The sequence below is a fragment of the Pteropus vampyrus genome, unplaced genomic scaffold (genome assembly GCF_000151845.1).
Source record: "Pteropus vampyrus isolate Shadow unplaced genomic scaffold, Pvam_2.0 Scaffold681, whole genome shotgun sequence".
Classification (NCBI taxonomy): Eukaryota; Metazoa; Chordata; class Mammalia; order Chiroptera; family Pteropodidae; genus Pteropus; species Pteropus vampyrus.
The window spans coordinates 727,705-744,205 of record NW_011889462.1 but is presented as its reverse complement, the minus strand read 5'-3'; the positions used below and the strand labels follow the sequence as shown (position 1 = coordinate 744,205).

Sequence of the window (16,501 nt, the reverse complement as noted above, 5' to 3'; positions counted from 1 at the left end):
AAGAACTAAACAGAATGGAGACAAGCAATCTACCAGATGCAGAGTTCAAAACACTTGTTATGGACGTGACTCCATAGTGTAGGGATTAGCATGTCTGCTTTAACGCAGAAGGTCCCGGGTTCACGCCCCAGTGGAGCCACGGTCCATGGTCTACAGCCATGCCACCCTGAACAAGCCCGATATCTGATCTCGGAAGCTAAGCAGGGTCGCGCCTGGTTAGTACTTGGATGAGAGACCACCTAGGAAGACCAGGTGCTCTAGGCATAAATAATAAAAAATAATTTAAAAAAACAAAACACTTGTTATAAGGATGCTGAATGAACTTAAGGGGAAAGTAGATGAACTCAGTGAGAACTTTAACAAAGAGATAGAAAACATAAAAGTGGAGAAGAATACAGTAACTGAAATGAGGAATACCTTAGGAGGACTTAATAGTAGATTAGATGAAGCAGAGGACTGAATCAGTGATTTAGAAGATAAGGTAGCAGAAAACACTCAATCAGAACGGCCACAAGAAAAAAGAATCCAAAAAATGAGGATCGTTTAAGAGGCCTCTGGGATAACATCACGCATACCAATATTCACATCATAGGGATACCAGAAGGAGAAGACAGAGGGCAAGAAATGAAAACCTATTTCAAGAAATGATGACTGAAAACTTCCCTAACCTGGTGAAGGAAATAGACATACAAGCTCAGGAAGCACAGTTCATCCCACACAAGATGAACCCAAAGAGGCCAACACCAAGAACATCATAAGTAAAATAGCAAAAGTTAAAGACAAAGAGAGAATCTTAAAAGCAGCAACAGAAAAGAAGTTAGTTACCTACGGGGGAGCTGCCAGAAGACTGTCAGCTGGTTTCTAACAGAAACTTTGCAGGCCAGAACCTACAACCAAGATTACTCTACCCAGCAAAGCTATCACTTAGAATCAAAAGACAGAAAGCTTTTCAGTCAAGAAAAAGCTAAAGGAGTCCATCATCACCAAGCCAGTACTATGGGAAATGTTAGAGGGAGGAGGAGGAGGAAGAAAGAAAAAAGACTAAAAAATTGAATAATAATAAAATTGCAATAACTGCATATCTAGCAACAATTATTTTAAATGTAAATGGGTTAAATGCTCCAGACAGAAAATAGGGTGGCTGAATGGATAAGAAAACAAGGCCCTACATATGTTGCCTACAAGAGACTCACTTCGGATAGAAAGACACACATAGACTGAAAGTAAAGTGATGAAAAAGTTGTTTCATGAAAATGTATACATCTGCAAAACAAAACAAAACAAAACAAAAGGCTGGGGTAGCAATACTATACCAGACAAAATAGACTTTAAAACAAAGGCTATAACAAGAAAAAAAAAGGACCCAGTTATCCCACTTCTGGGTATTTATCTGAAGGAACCCAAAATACTATTTTGAAGGGACCTGTGAATCCATAAATTTATTGCGGCAATGTAATAGCCAAGATATGTAGTAGCCAAGATATGGAGGCATTCTGAGTGTCAATCAATAGATAAGTGGATAAAGAAGAGGTGGTACATACATACAATGGAATACTATTCAGCAATAAGCAAGAATGAAATCTTGCCATCTGTAACAACATAGATGGATCTAAAAGGTACTGTGCTGAGTGGAGTAAGTCAGAGAGAGAAAGACAAATGTCATATGTGGAATCTAGAGATCAGGATAAACAAACAAACAACAGAAACAAGTTCATAGTTACAGAGAGCATTTTGATGGTTGTCCGATTGTGAGGTTGGGAAATGAATGAAGTAGGAGAGGATTAAGAGGTACAAACTGGTAATTACAAAATAGTCATGGGGATGTGGTTTGTAGCATGGGAAATATAGTCAGTAGTATTGTAATAACTACATATGGTGTCAAATGGGTATTGGGTTTATCAGGGTGATCACTTCATAAGTTATATAAATGTCTACTCACTGTGTTGTACCCCTGTAACTAATTTAATATTGTATGTCAACTATAATTGAAAAAAAATACAAAAGCTGAAAAAAAATTAACTCCAAATAGATCCAAGACCTATATATGAGTTAAAACCATAAAACTCTTAGAAGAAAACATTGGTGTATATCTTTGTGATCTTGGATTAGGCAATAGTTTCTTATATATGACACCGAAAGCACAAGCAATTAAATATAAAAGAGATGAATTGGACTTCATCACAATTAAAAACTTTTGTGCTTCAAAGGACACTATAAAGATATTAAAAAGGCAACCTCCAAAGTGGGAGAAAATATGTGTATACTATACATATGATAATGGTCTAGTATCCAGAATGCGTAAAGAACTCTTAAAATTCAATAATAAAAGACAAATAACCTGATTAAAAATAGACAAAGAATCTGAATAGACATTTGTCTACATAAGTATATAAATGACAAATAAGCACATAAAAATTTGCTCAACATTATTAGTTATCAGGGAAATGAAAAATCAAATCCACATGAGATACCACTTCACCCCAGTGACATGGCTATAATAAAAACAAGTGGATAATAACAAGTGTTAATGAAGCTGTTGAGGAAATAGAACTCTAGTACAATGCTGGTAACAATGTGAAATTGTGCAGTTGCTTTAAAAAACAGTCTAGCAGTTCCCTAAGATTTTAAAGACAGAGTTACCAAAAAGTTACTAGCAATTACAGTCCTAGGTATATAGCCAAGATATCTGAAAAATTATGCTCACATGAAAACTTGAATACAAATGTTCATGGCAGGATTATTTGTATTACCCACAAAGTGTAAACAACTCACTGTCAATCAACTGATGAATTGATAAACACAATGTGGTACTTCCATATGATGAAATATTAAATGGCAATAAGAAGGAATGAAGTTTATGCTATAATATGTAAAAACCTTGAGAACGTCATGCTAAGCGAAAGACCAGTCACAAAATGCCACACAATGTATGATTCCATTTACATGAAATGTCTACAATAGGCATATCCACAGAGTCATAAAATAAATAGTAGTCACCAAGGGCTGCCAAGTGGGGGAAAGGGAAATGGTTGCTAATGGGTATGGAGGTTTCTTTTGGGGGTACTTAAAATGTACTGGAATTAGATAGTGGTGGTGGTCCTAGAACACTGTGAATACACTAAAAAAAAGAACACTGAATTATTCACTTTAGAAGGGTGAATTTTATATTATCTGATTTATATATTTCAATTTTTTAAAAAGAATAAATAGTCCAAGTTACATTCTCAGGGCAGCACCCGATTCCCCTCTCATTCACTGTAATCTATAGGTGAGAATGATTTCATTGCAGACTTAATTTGTATTGCTTTAATTATGAGCAACAGTGAGGTAAAACTGGCATTTTTTCCCCCTTGAATTGCCTGTTTGGGTCTACCCCTTTATTCAACTGGCTTGTGGATTTTTTTCTTACTTATTAACTGATTACATACTAGGCACATGCCTTGCACCATTCTAGGCATTGGAGATACAGTCATAAATACAATTAACAAAGTCCTGGCCCTTGTGAGGCTTACATTGCAACGGGAAGACACAAATACTAAACAAGTGACTATACACTAGCTGGCAGTAAGTGCTATGAAGAGAACTAGAGCGGGCAGTGACAACTAAGAATGGATTAGGAAGGCAGGGGCTTTACTGGTTATATTAGTCAGGGAAGGTCCCTCTGTAAGGTGACTTCTCAGCCAAAACTTGAATGAAGTACTCCATGCAGATCCCTGAGAAGGTCATATGCAAAGGCCCTGGGGCAAGAGCATGTATGTGGTCTGTTCAAGGAAAAGGCCTATTCAGGGCTAGTGTTATGAGGTGGAGTGATGGTCCTAAGGTGAGGGCAGACACTCCTGGGCCTTACAGGCCAGGATAAGGGCTTGCATTCATTTCCTCGGGTTGCCATACAACTTACCACAACCTGGGTGACTTCAAATAACAGAAATTTATTCTCACAGTTTGGGGAGCTGAAGTCTGAAATCAAGGTGTCAGCAGGTCCGTGATTCCCCTGAGGTTTTGGGCAGAATCTTTCCTCGCCTCTTCCTAGCTTCTGGTGGTTGCCAGCAATGCTCAGCGTTCCTTGGCTTATACATGCATACGTCAGTCTCCATCTTCGTGGTGACATGATCTTCTTCCTTCCACGTCTCTGTATCTCCCTCTCCTTATAAGGACATCAATCATTAGATTTCAGGGCCACTCTAATACAGTATGGCCTTGTTTTAACTTGATTACATCTGCAAAGACCCTATTTCCAAATAAGGTGGACATGAATTTGGGGGACACTATTCACCCCAGTATGGGGCTTCTCTTCAGATCCTAGAGTCTGTGTGTGTCTGCAGTATCCCCTGCCTTCTTCCATCCATCCACATACTCTCTTCACTTCCAACCGGAAGATTTGAGTGGATAATGACATATTTTAATTTAAACCACTCTGGCTGATTTATAGAGACAGAACAAGGGGCAAAGTAAAAGCAGGAGGCCAGTTAAAAGCTCCTGCAGAAATCTATGTGCTCAGGAAGGTGGGCTGAACTGCGGAAGTAGCAGTGCTGGGGCAAGATGTGGCAGATTCGGGACTTTACTGAGGCAGAGACATAGGATTTGCTCATTGATCAGATGTGGGTTTGAGAGAAAGAGAAATCAAGGTAGCTGCCACAGCTTTAGTCCTAAGGAAATGAAGCAAAGTCTATGGATTTGTAAGAGCACTTTATATAGGAAGAAATCCTCTGAATTCTAGTTCAGGATGGTGAACTGAGCACTTGCATTTGATTTTCACCCTTCCCAACCTCCGTGAAATAAAAGAGCATGGAGGAAAAGTTATGGAAGAGGATGAGTCGCCAGTGGACAAGGTGACTCACACTTCTGGAAAACAAAAGGCAGATGGCGGCAGTGAATCGTCAAAGTCACAGAGGAGCCCCTGAGAAGGAAACCCCACCTTTCAGGCAAGAAGTGTGCTTACAGACAAGACCATGTGGAGGTCTACCCAGAGAGGGCTCACTTGCCCTCCCACCACAGGACAAGGACTGGTCATTACCAGGCTAGGAGGCAGGGGCAGACGCCTCATGGAGAGCTGTCCTCTAAGCAGACCTCCAGAGTGGAGCCGGGTGCCCCTGTCTGAAGTCCACTGAGTCCTGGCATTGAGGGGAAGGGTAGTATGGCTGACGGACATTCCCCTCCACCCAAAACTGCCTTACAGCAAAGTGCTGACACATCTTGGTTGTCTGCCTAGAAATTCCACACAGGAGAAGAGACACTGTGGGATATTGTCTGTACATAACAGAAGGACCGCTCACCGGGCCCCCAGACTCCCTCCTTAAAATGTACATACAGACTCAAGTTCAAGAGGCATAAACAGGCATGAGAGAAGAATGGACAGCTGGAAAGAAAAAGGCCAAATGGCAAGGGAAGAATTGACCGCAGAGGAAACAAATACTTAAAGCAACAAAAGAAATTTTAAAATGAGAAGCAATTGTAAAAGAGAGACTTGAGAAGTTGTATCCATGTAATAAGACACAAGGGCCTGGAAGAGCTGCAAAAACCCTCTCACATCCAACCCCTCAGAGCCCCACGCCAGCAGTTTGGCCTACTCTGTATTTCCCATGTCTGACCACGTCTGTCTGTCCATCCCCACTGGAACACCCTAGTCTAAGTGTCCATTCACGCGCCACCCCCCTGCCCCCGCAGCCCTTCCGCATCTGCTAACCATTCTATAGATGGGATCATGTGTGTGGCTTCTGCCTGTCCCAACTTCTTAAAATACTTCAGTTGCTTCCCCCTGCTTCAAGGAGGAAACCCAGTGACTTGGCTGGCAAGGCCCAGACTCACCTTGCTGGGATCCCCATTGTTGTCAGGTGGTTCTGATCCCTCCTGCATAGGGCCCCAGCACAGGTGTTCTCTCTGCTCAGAATGCTCTTCCTGCATGGTCCCCCTGGCCCTTACGTCCTGCCAGGGTGCAAAGATCCGGAGCCTTCTCCCCGTGGCACTTCCCAGCTATGCTAGTCTCCCCGATGACGGTGTCTCCCCACCAGACTCAGCTGCCTTCCCAAACTCCTTGGGCTTCTGTCACTTGAAGAAGGACTTCGCTGCTAAAGAAAGTTTGAAAAGACCTGCCACACACCACTTTGCCTCCAATTTGGAAGAAGCTCTCAGAGTAACTGAGCTGAGCCAACAGGGCACCCCCAGGCAGCTATGTGCTGTGCTCCTTGCAGCGTGGCCTCTGTGAGCTGCTGGCTGGGTGGGGAAGGGGATTGCAAGTGCCTCTTCTCAGTGGGAAGGAAGGACCAGGACTGAGAACCAGTTTCAGAGGTGGATGGAGTTCTGTCTTCTCTGCTATTAGGCTCTTCCCAGCATGGGCTTGGCCTTCCTTCAAACTGTTACAGATTTTAGAATGAAATAGAAGATGCATGAACAATTTACTCTTAATCCCTAGGAATCTGAGCTCAACATTCTCAGTGAGGACCACTGCCAAGGAACTGAGGCCAAGGGTCTTGGGCTGGGGTTCCTAGGAGGGAGGGTGGGATCCGGGCAGGAGACCACATCCTAAGTGGGATGGAGGGCCAGGTCAGGTGGTGCTAATTGAGGCTTTTGGCTCCAGGGTCTGATAGTTCTTTAATTAGTGAAAGTGCTCCTGCAGATGTTTCAATTTATATGTTTAAAGTTGATCTTTAAAGCAGGATTATTCAGTGCCCTCTTCAGGTAAAGCCCTCTGAAGGCAGAAGCACAGAGCATGCAGTAGGGCCTGGCAGCCTGGTGAGGACTCAGCTGTGTCCCCCACTGAGAGAGCTGGCACAAGACTTTCACCTCTCTGAACCTCAGTTTCCTCTTCTAGAAAATGTAGGATGTGATGCACACCCAAAAGGGCAGGTGCAACTCCCAGCCCAGCACCTCCTCCTGGCACTGCACACACAGAGATGAGGCAGAGTCTCGGGCCTATGGAAGGCAACTACAAGGCAGGGAAAGGGGTTGCCCACCACAGGATACTCAGAGCAGCTGTGACTATTCTGGCTGGGGTGATGCAGAGACTGACTCCCAGTTCAGCATGCATCTGTCACCAACCACAAGAAGACCATTGTCCCAGCAGACCAAGGATAGTCCAGTGTCTGCCTGTTGTCTGGCATAATTCACTCCCAAAAAGTGCCCCCCATCCCCACCCAACAAGACTGCTAAAAATAGATTTCTGGGCTCCACTCCCAAACTAACTAAACCAGAGTCCCTGGGGATGTGACCCAGGGATTTATACTAATGTGTAGCCAGGTTGGAGAACCCCTGGGTGTGAGCTGTGCTCCAGGTACAAGGCTCTACCCACGCGAAGGATGGGGCAAGATTGGGAAGAAACTAAGTCAGCCGAGCATCGAAAAGGTGGTGTGAGGAGGGGCCCCTGACCCAAGGAGCAGGGTAAGAGTCAGCAGTGCCTGGGCATTATGCAGAGCAGTGCAAACTGTATTGCAAACCCCAGCATTCTGGAGGCACCTCCATGACTGTGGGGCACAGAAGGTGGTGGTCACCCCTCTAATGGACACCAGGGCACAAGGGAAGGACTGGGAAGGCCCTGAGAACCCAGAAATCCAGCAGGAAGGGCTGTGAGAGGAGGCTGCTCTGGGGCTGGGGACTGGCTTCACTCATTCTATGATTCCATTTCTGAGACTTGCTTTCCCTTCCTTCCCTAGTCCAATTATGCGGTGAGGAGCAGCCAGCAGCAACATGGAGCACTCTGAGAAGCCAACCTCCACCCTGAGAAGCCCACCACCAGTCCCCTCCTTTCCCCACGGTGGAGTGCAGGCAGCCCCATGCTGCCTGCCTGTACCTCCCAGGCCACCCCTCACCGTTCTGTGATTTGAGGCCTACCAGGAGCTCCCCAGGAGACACAAATGCTGGAGCAGGAACACACCCACATATATATTGAATAAAAAAAGCCACATAGATCAATTTACTATTCCTCATTTGCAACAGAGCAGGAGACATAGATGTGTGTGTGATGGATGCAGACAGCTGTGAAAACTAAGGTGTCAACCCAGAGCACAGAGCCATGACATCTTACCTCAAAACTTGGCTGGGGAAATGCAGCACAGTCTGGCTCACACTGCAAACCTAGAGTAGACTGAACTTTGCTTGATGTGGTGCCTGGGGAGCCTGTCTCATCAGGACTATCAGAAATCTGGGTTGTTGCCTCAGCACTCAGTTTAGCAACTTCATCCAGCCCTATGGGAACCTGCAATTCTACCTCCAGCCTTGGCCTGATCCTCTAGGACCAGACCGTGAAGGTGGACAGGGTGCTGCCAGATAAGGACAGAAGCCCTGCTCTGGCCCAGTTCTGCCTAGTCTAATCATGTGAGTCCATAAAATTGGGAGCCTTCCAGCTGTGGTCAGGGAAAGAGATGCGACCACGGGGAAGGGCAGAGAGATGGATCAGACACTCCACTGCTGACTTAGGGAGCCATGTTTGAGGCCTAGAGACGCTCTAGGAGCCAAGGGGCCCGCAGCTGATAGCCAGCAGGGAAAGAAGCCTCAGTCAGCACCTAGATGAGCAGGAACCGTTCCTCCTCTGGAGCTTCCAGAGAGAAAGAACAGCCAGCACCATGACCTTAGCCCATTGAGATCACACTAGCCTCTGACCCACGGAACTATATAAGTTTGTTATTGAAGCCACTCTATCTGTGGTAATTTGTTAGGGCAGCTGCCTATGCAGCAGATCCCTGGGGCCTGGTAACCAGCTCTGCTTCAGAGCACCAGGGGAGTGGCCGAAGTGGCACCTAGAAAGGAGTCTTGCACATCTCCTGGGATCCATGTCACAAGTCCATCTGGACATGGCTCTGGAAGCTGCCCACAGCCAGCAGTTACTCTTTGGCCACATGCCCCAAATGACAGCTCTGCCTTTCTGTCCCTGTCATGCCCAGGAACTGGTTTGGGTCTGACATCATCTGCCCTACCCTGCAAGGATGCTGCGAGGACTGAAGCAAACATGCAGCCAGGGCCTGGCATATGTCGGCATATGTACCCAGAGAACATGCTCCCTCCAGAAAGGCACCCCCATGAGTCCAGCTGTCCAAAGATGAAGGTTGCTAGATAGAAATATCCAATGTGAGAAGCGCAGGAATTGGAGGGGATGCAGTGAGGGCAGGGTATACAAAGGGAGATTGCTCTCAGGGCCCTCTCAGGTATCCAACTGTGACAAAAGCACCAAGATAGCTGTGAGGGGCGCTGCAATAACCTGGAAGCTGATGGCCACACTTCCGTGAGCAAGGCCATGGGACCAACTCCACTCCATACCCCTCCTGCCCAGAACAGACCTCCCTAACAGGCACCTTCCCTGTGGGCTCCATGGGCCTGGCCAGAGTTTCTCAGGCTGTAGTCTGTAATCTGCACTGTTCTTGCATGGTCCTTTCCTATGCTATCCTCTCTATCTCAGGGCTCATCGCAGCATTGCTGGCCCAACCCTCCAGCTCCCTCCCTCTCTTGTACATCTACTCTATTCCCACAAGTATCTGCTTCTGAGAGGGCCTGGAACTGACACCTTTGAGCCCAGGTCACACTATTGCAACACTGGGTCTCTTGAGCCTGTGCTGCAGGAAGGGATGGTAGGGGTTAGGTGGTCTAGCAGGTGGCCCTGCTCAGCGGGTGCTCTAGCAGTGCCCCTCTATAAAGCTGTGTTTACCGAGCAGAATGATTTTGCTAAAGCTCAAGGTCACTATGTGGTGAGCTTCAAGCAGTTTCTCCCTGGAGACCACGAAATTGTGGCTAAAGGGAAAGACCAAAGGAGGCAAATTCTCCATGCCACATGAGCAAAAACATGAGTGACACTTGGCATGTCCCCTTTGGGGACTGACCACACAAGACCCTGTGGTGTGGCTGGCAGCACTGTCCCATACAGATAGGAGAGAGAGCCTCTGAGCCCCAGGGCCACCCCCAGTGCCACGGGAGGATACTGCACCCCAGCAGCCCAGGCCACACTGCGCAGCCGGGGAAGCTCGGGACTTTCTTCCTGGGCATAGGCCACCGCATTTCCAGGCATTTGGAGAGGAACCAAGAGGCAGTGAGGTTTCCAGCACCCCTCCTGGGAAGTCCCCTCAGCTATTGCCTGGTCATTGCCCAGCAGAGTAGAGCCCAGCCCAGGCCCCCTGGCTTGGCTAAGGTGGAAATGCCACTGAGGAAAGTACATAGGGAGGCAGGAAAACCTTCCCAGTGTCACTGTCCTGCCATAGGCTCCACACCAGCCTTCACCACACTGCCCTCCAATTCACTTTAGGCTCATTTTGATGTCCTCATTTCCTCAGCTGGCTAACTGCTCAGTTTTGCTCTCTCCTGCCCCCACCTACTGCCATCACCCTTGCCTGACTCATCACCCTGGGCCTGGATACCTACAGGATGTCCTGAACAGTCAGGCAGGCTGAGGAGGTACAGCTGACTCCAGTGTCGATACAGTTCCAGGCTGAATTTTTGCCCAGTTTGTCCAAAGACGAGAGAGTCTGATGGGACCTGTCATACTCATCTTCTCTTAAGACTATAAGCTCCTAAGAGCAGGGGCTGCTCCTCACGGAGGCTCCCAAGTCCTGCAGCACCACTTGTGGGTGTTCAGGGTGCCCTTGAGGACTGAATGTTCTGAGATTGAAACATTACAACTTTGTCGTTTATTTTGTCACAGTAACTCCTGTGAGGAGTGCTGCTGGCCAATTTTATAGGAATGCAAACTGAGGTCTGAGATATGAAGCAGTCTGTCCAAGAACACAGGACATTGGTCAGGGTCAAAGTCAAAACCAAAGCCCAGATTCCCACCTCAGAGGCACCTGGAGACTGATGCTGGGTGGGAGGTGGAGGCAGTCTCTGGCTCAGGACCCACAGCTGCTAACTGTCCTGACCACACCAGCCGGGCCTGCTGTGCAGCACTCCCTACACCTGGCCAGGTGGGCTGGGGCTCACCCACTCCTGGACCTGGACCCTGAGAGACAGAGCTGGGTGAGCCCGTGTGGGCCTAGGGCTAGGAGCCCTAGGGCCCCGTGGCTGGTAGGGGTGTCAGGGACAGGGCGGACCTGAGAGTGCACAGGCCCCCAGCGATGTGCAGCATCACCTTGTCCTGGAACATAGTTCACAGGTCACCTCCTTTTACGGAGGAAGCATCTCAGACCTAGAGGGGAGCAGATGCTTGCGTAAGGCAGGATGTGGCAAAGCTGCACCCTCACCAAGAGATCATGTGGGAAAGTGGTCTCCCAGCTTTAGACATGAGGGAAAGGGAAGAGGGCCCAGGCCTGAACAGGTGCTCAGTGCTAGTAAGTCAGGGACTCAGACTGCAGGCAAACAGGAGAGATATGTGGCAGGGGCCAGATCTATAAGCCTCCAAGCAGGGCACTTTGGGGTATCTCTGACCAAGGCCTGTGTTGGCATCCCTGGTACCTCCTACCAGCCCTGCCTTGAGGTGGCCCCAACAAATCATCAAAGGCCCAAAGGGCCCCCCATCAGCAAGAGGCAATAGGACCAAGCAGGCCAAGGGACTCAGGCCTTGAAAGGGGCGATGGACACTACCTGAAAGGAAAGTTGGCTGACCACCCCACATGGAGGACTCAGGGAAACAGTCTTTAAGGGACTTGTAAACTGTTCCAGCTGGGCAGTGTGTGCTGAGCCTCCATGCACCCTAGAGAGAGCTGGGGCTGGCTGTCTACTTTGCAGTGAGCAAACCAAGGCTGGGATTACCAAGTTGCTTGTCCTGGGCTTAGTCAAGCTGTGGACCTTGGCTCCGGGCTGGACCTGGTGGCCCAGAGTGTGACTCTCACTACATTGTGTAGACAAAAAGAGAAAAGGAATCTGGCCTTTTCTCACACCACTCAGCAAAGGCAGCAGAGAAGTTGCTTGGGGTGCTGCTTCACAGGCCAGCTCTATCCGGTGCAGTGGACAAACTCAGAAGCCAGACCCGATGGGAGGTGTCCAGAGGGCTTCAAGCCACAGTGGGGCACCCAGAGCCCAGGCCTTTACCTGGGACACGTTGATGGAGCTTCTGTCTGCTAAGCCAGATAACGGAGAGGAAGCACAATGGAAGCCAACAACCCTGGCTACAGGCCCTGATGTTCAAGTGGACAACCCCTGGTCTGAAGAGAACCTGCTCGAACCCTTCAATGCATCTGGATCCTCTCAATGCATCTGACCAGGCATGCCCCTTCTTTCTCCCAGCCTCTGGGCCTGACAGACATAAAGGAGGAATAAGAACAGGCCTCTGCCACCCTCAGTAACCTTCCCACAGGCACCTCTGAATGGGGTACCGGGGGCTGCTCCTGGAGCAAGTTCCATCTGGAGGCCCACGGCTGGGCCCGTTCTCCCCTGCAGCACCTCTTTCTCATCTGCATTCAACAGCCCAGCCTGGAGCCAGCCTTTACCTCCTGGCCAGGAACCTTCTGGGGTTTTTTCATCTGTAAAATGGGGATGGAGCAGCCTTGCCTCTCTGGGTTACGATAGGACTGGATGAGTGAACGCACAGGTGGGGTGCTTGCCATGCCCCATGGGGAGCAAACCTGTGTATTGTCAGCATAACATCCTCTACCCACACCCCCAGGTGCCTGACTCCCAGTACATCTGGGCTGCCCTCACTGAGTCCCTTGTGCCCACAGCCCTTGTCAGCACCTCCAGAGCAGGAGGGCAAGCCTGCCAGTTTGTCTCTGGGGTCCCCTGGCCATGCACAGGGCTGAGGGAGGAAGAAGGGGCTACAGGAGCCCTAAGGATGCTTCCTGTTTCTTCTTCCTCTGACTCAAGGAAAAGGCCCCAAAGGTCACTGCTGGTCTGGGCTTGAGCTTCCTCCCATTAGATTCTGTGGCATTCTGTTCTCCCAAGGGAGGGGTCAGGTGCAGGCAGACAGCTCAGCTATAGAGAGGAAGGCAGTCAGGAGGTGCAGTCCAGAGTGTGGTGACTGGTGCCAGGTTGGGGTTGGGTGGGGCACAGCTGCAGGGTGTGGGACAGGCAATGCGGAGACAGAGGCTGCACCTAGTCCAAGTCAGGGCAGCCTCAGGGCTGGGCCCAGTCTAGGTCAGGGTTCATTAAGGACCAAGCAGGCACGGAGCCTTGCCAGGGCTTTAGGTCCAGGCCTGGGACCTGAAACATCCCAAGGATCAGGCCCCTAGGGCGGAGCTCAGGGTCAAGGTATACAGCAAGCTGGGGGTGGGGAGGGGAGGCCTTCACCCTCAGTGGGTAAGCAAAGGCCCAGAGGGGTGGGGCTAAGGGTGGGAAGGGGCAGAGAGGGCAGACAGCATCTGTGGTAGAATGAAAACCACTGGAGAGGGTGCCTCAGGTGACAAGAGGGGGCGTCAAAGGGAAAAGGCTTGGTGGGCAGCAGGCTAGGAGCTCTCTGAACAGTGAGTGCTGCTCCATGGGTTAATAAATGAAGTGTGGTTTCGCAGCACCTGGGACTTCTTCTCCTGGGCTATGAAGGGTCAAGGGTACCTGACTCAAACATGCCCTCCCTGGTCTAAGGATCTACCCAGGATCCACTCACTTGCCTCTTGAAGGGCCCCCTGCTGTGCCCCAGGCCAGGTGAGGGAAAGGCAGGAGCTGCAGCCTGGGCCCGGTGAGCAGATAGAGCCTTCGTAGTATCCCCAGTGACCTCCCTGGACCTCATAGGGGGCTGCCTGCTCCTCACAAAGACACCGCACTTGCCAGGTCTCTCTCCTTCCACCTGATGTAGCCTTTTCCCACTGCCAGGGGAGATCGGGCTGTGGTCTCCATGGCCACACCATGGAACCTGCCTTTCCTGCTGAGGCATATCCAGCACCTCCTGCCCAGGCTGCCTGGCCCATGGGCAGATCAGAAGGACCATGCTAGTGGTAGGGTCTCAGCCTCTCCAACACCAGTCCCAGAGCCTAGGCCCATGGCTGACTTTGCAGCTGCCCCGCTCAGGGCCCCCGTCACTAGGGGTTTGGGAGCCTCAGTTCCTCCTCCCCAGGTGGCTGTGGAGATTCTGTTCACTCTGCTACCTTCTCAAAGCCTCACAACCACATGAACAGTCCAGTAAATCCCACAGTAAAGATATCAATTTAACTCGCTATTTAATGATAACCATTTCTCCCTGTATTTCTGGGGGAGGTGGGAGGGAAGAAACCCCCAGGTCATACACTTGATTCTGCAGGCTGAAGCTTGTGTTCTGCTGGTGAGAAGGCCTGGGGCTCTGGGGACAACCAGATAGGGTCTGAGTCCTGGTTTTAACCTTTATTGCCGTATGATTTTTGTTGGGTTTCTCAGCCTCTGAGTTCACTTTGTGCTTCTGTAGAACTGGAGAAGAGCCCTTATCTTAGGGGCTCTGTGAGAATGAAAAGATCTCATATGAAAGCACTCCTGAAGTATGATGTCCTCACCTCTCATCCCACCCAAAGTCAGGGATCCTTTGTCAAACGATCCATTCAAAGAAGGTCTCCCCAGGTACAGTCTCCCTCTAATGCAGCAGTTCCTGAACTGGACGTTGTTTTGCCCCAGGCAGGAAGAGAGATGCCAACAAGAGATGTCAGCCCCCAAGTGTCCTAGAAGCCCTTACAAGCTCCCAAGTTCTTGAATGCCAATTACAGGAAATCTGATTCATCTCTGCTCTGAGTAACTGGGTTTGGTGACACCTGAGTGATTGTCTGAGTGTGGGATGAGGGGTGACAGGTAGGTGTGATCTGGGAAGTGAGCTTCTCTCCCCACCCTGTTCTAACCCTGGGCCAGCCATCAACCTCCCCTAGAGGGTTTTAGGTAAAGGTGGGACCACAGCCCCTGAGGACCATCCCAAGGGTACAGTCACCTGGTCTGGGGGAGATTTCTGCCCCATAATTCTGTGACTGATGCCAAGAGTTGGCCAAATAAAACTAGGCAGCTCTCCAGGGACCAAAAAAATACAACGGAAAGAAAAGTTCCTGTTCCATGTTGAACTCAAAGGTCCCTGTACCACAGCACCGCTGGTGGTCAGATACATACTCTAGCCCAAGTGTGGTGAGTGTCTAGGTTCCAACTTGACTGAATGTTCTATGCTAACCCAGGCAATCAGAATCTGGGAGGGGGCTTGACACTCAGTAGAGTTCAATGGGCTCAGAAATGCAGGCTGTATTTCTTGGTTCCAGAACCAAGAGGAAGTGTCTTATTTTTGTCCAGGCCTGAAACCCTGGGCTGGGCTGTTTGGTTTCAGACTTCAGCAGGCATCAGAATCCCTTGGAGGGCTTATTAAAACACACTGTGGCCTCCATTCCCCAGAGTTTCTGATTTAGGAGGTCTGGTGTAGAGCCCGAGAATCTGTATTTATAACAAGATCCCAGGGAGTACTGATGCTGCTGGTCCTGGGATCCTACTTTTGAGAACCACTGATCTAAAATCGCAGCTGGGTGAGGGCCTAGGAAGCAGAACCTATTACCCCACCTGGCCCAGCCCAAGGCAGTGTCCAGGTCAGCCAGAGCCCAGACCACACTGGGCAGGGCTAGGAAGCAGGTGGCTCAAAATGAAGGCCACACTGCCGAGGGGAATATCCCAGCCTTCAAAGAAGGAAGCCTTGGCTGGCGGCACTCTTGTCAGCACTGCTACATCAACCAGGACAGAACGTCCTGTAAGCTTCAAGAAACCCATTATCCCCTGCCTCTGGGCTATTGTCCATCTCTCTGCTACTCTCCTCAACACTTCACCTAAGGGACCACTCCTGGGACCCAGTGATTGGTCTCACACCTCCGGACTCACCACTGCCACAGTGTAGAATCGGATATGCAACAGGCCAGGCAGCCATTGGTTTAGCCTCCTTTGTAGCCTCAGCACAAGTGTCATAGGGGAGGCAGCATCTGTCAATTCACTCATTCAACAGATGAGGCTGGGTGCCTGGGGTGGGCACCACCCAGGCTACCTGAACACTTTAGAACCCTTCATTCATGCACCAGTAAACCCTTTGTTGTTGGTGGTCCCACAGTGAGGAAGGCGCTACACTGGAATAGAGTGTACAGGTCAAGGCCAGGCTACAAAGGAAGGGCAGGAGGGCTTCTGGGTATACATTCTGCCCCTAGTGGGTTCTTCTGGCCAATGAAGTCAGGGACACCCTGCTTCCTGCCATGACCCACCCCAGCATCAACTCATCTGCAGCGGACTTCATCAGACCCTGAAGGAGGCACAGCAGAACAGAGGCAGAGCTCAGATTCTCAAAAGTCAGCACAGATAGGGCCAGGTGCTGAGCTGGAGGTCAGAGCCCAGGGACCTTCCCAGCTCACCCTCCCTCCTCGCCCTGCCCCACAGGCCTCCACCTGTACATGGAGGGGCTGCATCAGACTAGCTCCCAGGCCCTTCTTTGTCACACATTTCTACCTCCTTAGGCCCCTCACTGTGAATACCCAGCTCCTATCTGTACCCTCTATGTGCCCTGTCTCCCCCCTATCTCTGGGCCCACTGTCTCATTCAGCTGTGAACTCTGCCATCTCATGGAGGTTCCACTTTTCTGATGCTCCCTAATGTTCCCAACCACGCAGAGATACTTTTTGGGTTTTGATCAACAGTGGGCTTGTAGGGGCCTTCAGTTTCCCCTCTCATCCTCATCCCTAATGCACAGATC

General features: G+C 49.6%; 1 protein-coding gene and 1 pseudogene across 7 annotated transcripts in view; one reads left to right on the top strand and one right to left on the bottom strand.

Annotated features, from left to right (window-relative positions):
• The window catches only part of RASGEF1A (RasGEF domain family member 1A), a 109,409-nt gene that overhangs the window by 50,431 nt on the left and 42,477 nt on the right, over nucleotides 1–16,501 (bottom strand). The window contains exon 2 of one of the 7 annotated variants that reach the window (XM_011385312.2): nucleotides 3,940–4,144. The exons of the other annotated variants lie outside the window; for them this stretch is intronic. The gene's annotated coding sequence lies outside the window, so the exon portion shown is untranslated. The remainder of the gene's footprint in view (nucleotides 1–3,939; nucleotides 4,145–16,501) is intronic. 7 annotated transcript variants of the gene reach the window in all.
• LOC111733913 lies at nucleotides 149–264 on the top strand (annotated as a pseudogene).